Below are 7,319 nucleotides of genomic sequence, written 5' to 3' on the forward strand. Positions count from 1 at the left end.
TGAGGCCGCCGGAAACCGCGCTGCACCCCTGCAGCCCCACCGCGACGCAACCCCCCTGCGTTTTTCTCTCACCTCGGTTCGCTACTGTTGTTGCTGTTCTGTTCTATTACTCCTCCGCAGCCCCACCCTGTCTCTCTCTTCGCGATCTGTTTTGCGCCACCCGAGGCGACTGTCAGTTGTCGCCGGCGTCCCTCCTTCTCGCCGGAGCACAGCTCCCCTTCCCTGCCGCCTCTGTTTCGTCCCTGCTCCAAGAGAGCAGAGGTACTACACCCCTTTCTTTCTTTCAATTTCCCTCTAAAATTCTGATTTCAAGTTTATAATGCTAACCCACTTGTTACCCAATTACTAATTAGTGTAGTTAGGCCCAATTGGTTAAACCAACCCAATTCAATTGTTGCATATGTATTATTTGGACTCAAATCAGATTTTTGTAATGTTAATTGTGTTACTTAGTTAATTGTTGGGCTATTAGAGTTTAACTAAGACTTATTTGCCTAATTAAACTATCCACTTTATTTTATTCTTTGACTTGTGGGGCTAATGAAAGACTAAATTGATTAAATTAGTTTTAATGAAGATACTTGGTCTAATTCTTTTAATTGGGTTACTTTATTCTTATGATAAAGTTATGTTATACTATATATTTTTTGTATAGAAAATGGTTATAAATGGTTTATGTTAAATAATTTTCATTAAGCAATGTTGATGGCATTTCTAAAACAAAATGCTTTAAGTATTACAAATCAAAGAGATTTAAATGAATCGACCTATTAATCTCTTACTTAGTTTCGTCTGAATAATTAAATCATAGGTTATTAGGACCTTATGGAGTTATAAAATTGAAGATGGGTTAAGTAAGAATAATTTGGTTGTTTAGTGGATGATTTCTGATTATGGGTCATGCTGTTATAATTTTGAGGGGGATACATGTATGACGATTCTTGGAGGCTAGTTATGGCGATACTTAAGGAGTAAGAAAAGGAATAACGTTCGAGGTAACCTTTCATGTCCAGCAAATATGAGTATGCCCGTATATGTTATATGTGATGTTTTATATGTGCTCTTGCGCATGAATACGAGTATGTGATGATGATTATGTGATCTGATTATGTTTTACAATGTTGATGTGGCATGATGAAATATGATATGATTCAATGATGGATATGTATACTATGAGCAATGATGTTATGATTTATGAAACCTGGTTATCATCATTTATGGGTGTTATTATATATGCAAGTTTGTAAAAGTGGATGGTTCTGCTGGCTTGGCATTATGAACTGAACTGGCAAATGGGCAAGTTACAGGTGAAGGAATTATGTTACGATATACGAATGAACACGGACCAAAAGGGTCATATGAGAATGTTAATGCTATGTCCAAAGCCTGTACTTGCCAATGAACTATGGTCACACAAATGTTCCTTGTCAGCAGACTATTCAACAATGAGGTTTTCTGATTGTATTTCCGAACAATTACCAATATGATGTGATATATATCTGTGTATGAAAATGTTTACGAACTAAAAACTGTTTTTACGGGCTAGAGTGAAATTACTGAGTTTTCAACTCATTTTAGGTTATTTTCTGTGTTTTCTCTTTTCTCTATTTTTATGAAATCATTCAGGTATTATAAAGATAGCTCAGGATCAGTTATGTCAAGGATGCTCCAGGAAGGCTGAGTTGAAGCGACTTTGTATATATTTGGGTTATCTAGAATACTCTGTATTTATGGGTAGTATCTATTGCCTAATATGTTCATTTGCTTGATTAAGAGGCCATTTTAGGCTGTTATTTCTTAGTGGGCCATAACCCACAGGATTAAGTTATGCTTCCGCTGGCAATTAAGGTTATGTAATTTGTCGGGGCGTTACAGTAGGGGCTGGTAGAATCGAATCGGTGGGATCGGATCGTAGAATCGTAAGATCCTACAATTCGGTGAAATAGAGATAATTATTTTAAAATATGGTGAGAACCTCATGTTAAAAATTTACACATATTAATAATTATTTTCTTAGTTAGCAAATGATGATAGTTTTTCAATACAATAACATTGAAGTAACATGCGATCAAAATCTAATAGGAGAAATATAATATGTGAAATTACTTTATGATTTTTATATGGTAGGATCGGATCGTAGAGTCGTAGGATCGTAGAATCGTGTTAAGATCCTACCATGTGATTTTTTGTGGTTGAGCAGGATCGAAAGATCCTACAAAATTAAGATCCTACATAGGATCGGGATCGGTGAGGTCCTCCAGGATCGTAAAATCGTAGAATCGTAAGATTCGGATCGGGATTTTAACAACAATGGCTGCTGGTGTTGCTGTGCCGGCGCCTTTCCTTTCTCCTTCGTTTGTCGGTTGTTTTCTTTCTTCCTTCCTAAGATTCCATTAAAAGACTAGGTTTTTATGCAATTTTATTATTATTAATCATGTTTACTAATTAAATTACTGTTTTTCTAATATATATATTTTCGGCCATCATAGTATATATTATAAGAATTTCAGATTTATTATATTGAGTTTATTTTTAGTTTTAACCATGAAAATAAGAGTTTTTAGGGTTTTTATTTGCTAGAAACTAAAGAAATATATTAAGAATGATGAGATTTACTTAGCACGTGTTTTAAATACGTTGTACATGTTTTAAGAAGGGTTATTAGAATTTAAAAGTGCTGAAATTTCAGAACAGAGTTATTTATGGAGTATTTAAGGATTTTTAATTGCTAGAATAGTAGTACTATACTAGGAATTAAAAATACCTTAAGCTTGACACTTAAAATCGATTTTAAAACATGTTTTTAAGGGGTTTTAATTTATTTAAAGCTGCTGTAATATTTATTTCGAGTTATTAATTTTAGTTACTTTGTTTTCTAGGCGGATAATACATTGTAGGAGACTTTTAACGATTTAAAAGTGGCATCCAGGCTAGTATATACGAGGTACGTACATTATTTACGTGCTATGTGGCTTAGTAACATGTTTAAGGAAGATTTAAATATTAGTATCATGTATAGGAACCTGATTTGTTCGTATATGTGATTTATGGAATTATTTTACATGATTTATGCCTGTGTGCAACATGTGAAATAGAATTGTTTACGGATATTGAATTGGATATTGAATTATATGTTTGTATGGAATATTTGATGCAAGCATGTCAAGTTAGTTTATTTATTAATTCGCATAAGAATTAGTATATGTTAAAGTGAATCATGTAATGCATGTATTCTTGAGAAGTATCATTTTATTATCTTATGAGGGTCGTGGACCTTATTTGGTAAGTTTAAAAGTTATACCTATACAAAGGTAAGGTTATTGTTGGCTAGGTTCAACGATTAAAGGAAGTTAAGGTTAAGAAGGAATTAAAGTAGTCTTGGATTGTAAGTTGTGATCACTTGTTAAATCCAAAGATAAAAGAAGTTCTGTTGTGATTGTCTGATTTTATTTATATGTTATTGGTATGTGTATGTGTATGTGTGTCAACACAAGTAATAACATGTAAATAACGTAAAGTGTAACGAGAATAAGTTATAGACTTTAGACTGGTGCACGTCTAGATTTGGACACTAAGGGTTGGAGTACATGGTGGTAGCCCATGGCTTTTCCAGGAATGGATTGATCACCATCCCTCTTTTATTTCAAAGGTTCCTCGATATCGCAGGTCACTCTGAAATGCGGAGTCGCGCCCCCATTTCATATTAGTAGATAAGACAACTCGTCCAATAACTATTCCATTAAAGTAAATAAAAAGATGTTTGAGTTTAGTTCAGTAAAAGTTGCCTGCAGATTATTATATGTTTATTTATTATTTATTCCTACACGTTATTATTTAGTATCATGCTTAGGAATGTTTATGTTTGAGATGTAATACTCAACTTTGCTGATTACGTGCTTTATTTGTGTGTGTGATCATGGCTTTGCCTATTGATCCTGTGATGATCCTTCTGGTGAGCAGAGTCGATATTGCATTGACATTACAGGTTCGCAGATGTGCATCGCATTGGGAATCTGGAGTGGAGAGACTGTATTTCTAGCGTAGTTTAATTTATGCTTTCGTAGGAACATTTTATTTTAGATGGTTGTTTATTTAAGTTGGTTTGTTAGATCCTCGGCATTTGTCATTTATTTAGCGAGTTTTAATAAAGTTGGTTTTTAGTAAATTGTTTTCCGCTGCAAAATTCTGAATAAGCCGATACGTTATCACGCCGACGATAATGCCTGGGTAATTCTCTAAGTTTTATATTATAAAGGTATGTTTGAAAAGAGAGAATTATCGGGGTGTTACATTTTCCTTCCACCCTTGAACCTTTTTCCATATTCTTTCCTTCAAACACGCAAAGATTGCTTTTTTAGATCGACCTATAATGGTAGGGAGTCCTAAGTACTTCTCATGTCTTGCAATCTCCCGCACCCCCAATGTGTCAACAATCTCCTTCCATTAATCTGCCGAAACATTCTTGCGAAAAGCTACCTCGATTTTGCTTAAATTCATCATTTGACCCGATGCCCTCTCATATTTACCGATGATGTCAGCAACTCTAGAGCACTCTTGCAATGTAGCTTTAGCAAATAGGATGCTGTCGTCTCTGAAGAATAAATGGGAATCCCGCGGAGCACCTCGACAAACCCGAACTCCATGTATGAAGTGACCCACGCTGCAATATCGATGAGCATAGAAAAGTGTCAGCACACAAAAGAAAAAAATACGGAGAAATTGGGTCACCTTGGCATAGCCCCCTTGACGTAATCAAAGAACCTTCAATCCGCCCATTTATCTTGAAAGTAAAGGAGGTACTCTAAAGGCAATCCATGATTCGCTGAATCCAACTTTCACTAAAACCCATTCTCCCCATCACACGCTCCAGAAAAGCCCGCTCCACCCTGCCATATGATATACTCATATCCAATTTCAACGCGATTGACCTCTACGCACTCTCATTTCTCCTGTTCATAGCATGAAACACTTCAAATGCAACCAAAGCATTATCAGTAGTCAATCTTTTAGGAAGAAAAACACTCTATTGCGGGGAAATAATTGATCCTAGAAACAACTTTAGCTTATTAGCCAAAACTTTCGAAATAATTTTGTACAGCACATTGCACAAGCTACTAGCGCAAAAATCACTCATGCATTTCGAATCAGAGCACTTTGGGATCAACACAATTCAAGTATTATTAATCGTAGATAAATCACCATTTCCCCTCCACCAGCACCTAACGAAAGAAATAATATCCGGGCCTATGACATGCCAAATTTTATTAAAAAATAAAGCCTGCATACCATCAGGTCCCGGTGCTTTGTTCGGGTGCATTTGGAAAAGAGCAGAACGAATCTCATCACCAGTGGGTTCCAAATTTAACACCCTATTCATGTCTTCCATAACACATGGTCGCAACCCCTTCATAGCTTCCTCAAACCCAGCCGGGTTACCGCATTTAAAAAGTTTGTCAAAATAGACCCCAATAATGTTAAGGATATTATCCTCCTCGGTTTTGCACCTATTATCCGAATCCATGAGACCCCAAATTATGTTGCTCCGACACCGTTGGCTTGCTTTGTGATGAAAGTACTTAGTGTTCTTGTCTCCATCTCGAATCTCATTGGCTCTAGCGCGAGTATGCCCGTACGATTCCTCTAACTTGTGTTGTTCATCAAGCTCCATAATGAGAGAATTACACCTATCAAACATAGTAGCATCTGCCAAACCACCCTAGCCTCCTTCAGTTTCTTCTTTGCCTCTTTAATTCTCTTCTTTATATTTCCGAAAGTAGCAGCAGACCAGGACGAAAGCTTTTCCGCCACTACTGCGATTTTCAAAGGTATAAAATCACCAACACCTCCGTGCCAAGAGGATGCAACTACATTCTTGCACTCTTCACTAGAGAGCCACAAAGATTCAAATTTGAAAAGACGACTCTGCATACCCCTAGGATCTCTGTTCCCGGCCTTGAGAAGAATCGGTGCATGGTCAGATTTATAGATGGGGAGATGCACAACATGCCACCACGGAAACAAGTCACACCATTTATCACATCCTAAAAATAATCTAGTCATTCACGAATAAACGTAGCTGAAGATTTACCTCTTTTCCAAGTAAAGCACGAACCATGGAAACCCATTTCACAAAGAGCACAATAATCAATAGTCTCACGAAAAGCGTCCATCTGAGTTTCGCTCCGAACTGCACCACCCTCTTTTTCAGATAGGGAAGTAATTTCCTTAAAGTCTCCGAACATGGTCGTAGGAAGACCACCTTTCCGGCATAAATTCTTCATTAGTTGCCATGTCTTAAACTTATTTGCTGCATCAGGCCACCCATATATACCGATTGCCTTCCAAACTGGGGTTCCATCATACTCATAACCAAAGCTTCTATATGGGGATCCGAGAAAGACGAGATTTGCAGGTTGATATCCCGCCACCACAATCCAAGACCCCAGAATTGCCATGACTACTTAAACACATACCATTAGAAAAACCACACTTTTTATGAACCTTAACAAGATCATTTGATTGTAACATCATTTCCATTACAAAAACGATGTTTGTCCTATCTCGCCAACACCACGTACGGAGAGAATTGATTGTCCCAGGGTGGCCAAGCCCTTGACAGTTCCAACTCAAGATATTCATGGCTCTTCGCGGGGTTGGACCACTCCAACCTCCACTATTTTGATAGAAGCAAACTCCTCCGCCTCAATAATTCTCACACGTTTAGGAACATCATTCCCACCCAAACCATGCTCATCATCATTAGCTCACTCTTGTTTGCGTTTGAGAGACGTTGCAAAATCAACATCCATAGGATATTGGACTTTAGAACCCGTTTTATTCACAAAACGAAATTTTTTATGCTTCTTAAGACCCACATTATTATCATTAAACCCAATATGAAACATATGACTAACCTGTGAGACACTAGTATCATTTACTCCACACCCATGCTTTTCTCGATCACCAGTGAGTGGAGTATTGGTGCCCCCTCCACTTATTATATCGATTGAAGCAGGCATGGAATTTGAAGCAAGTTGTCTTTCTGGTTTTGTCATCATATCTTTTTGCCCCCCATCAGAAAAGCCTTTGTTTCCTCCTGCATCTTGAGTCGACCTCGACGCGATGAGGCTCTCAACCATGACCCCCACTGGCATTCCACATCCCCATCCTCCTGTGTACACTTTTCACAATCTTGTTCTATATGTCCCAACAATCCACATACGTAGCAGAATATTGGAAGTCATTCATATTGATCTCCAACGAGCAAATATTACCCCTATAACTACGAACACGTTGGACTCGAGGAAGGGGTTTAAACA

General features: G+C 37.4%; 1 long non-coding RNA gene across 1 annotated transcript; it reads left to right on the forward strand.

The window, feature by feature from the left end:
- Nucleotides 1–267: 267 nt before the first annotated feature.
- LOC125495146 (uncharacterized) lies at nucleotides 268–1,752 on the forward strand. The gene is made up of 2 exons (XR_007271825.2): nucleotides 268–995; nucleotides 1,627–1,752. It is a non-coding gene; the product is annotated as an uncharacterized LOC125495146 (long non-coding RNA).
- Nucleotides 1,753–7,319: the final 5,567 nt, after the last annotated feature.

The sequence above is a fragment of the Beta vulgaris genome, chromosome 2 (genome assembly GCF_026745355.1).
Source record: "Beta vulgaris subsp. vulgaris cultivar EL10 chromosome 2, EL10.2, whole genome shotgun sequence".
NCBI lineage: Eukaryota > Viridiplantae > Streptophyta > Magnoliopsida > Caryophyllales > Amaranthaceae > Beta > Beta vulgaris.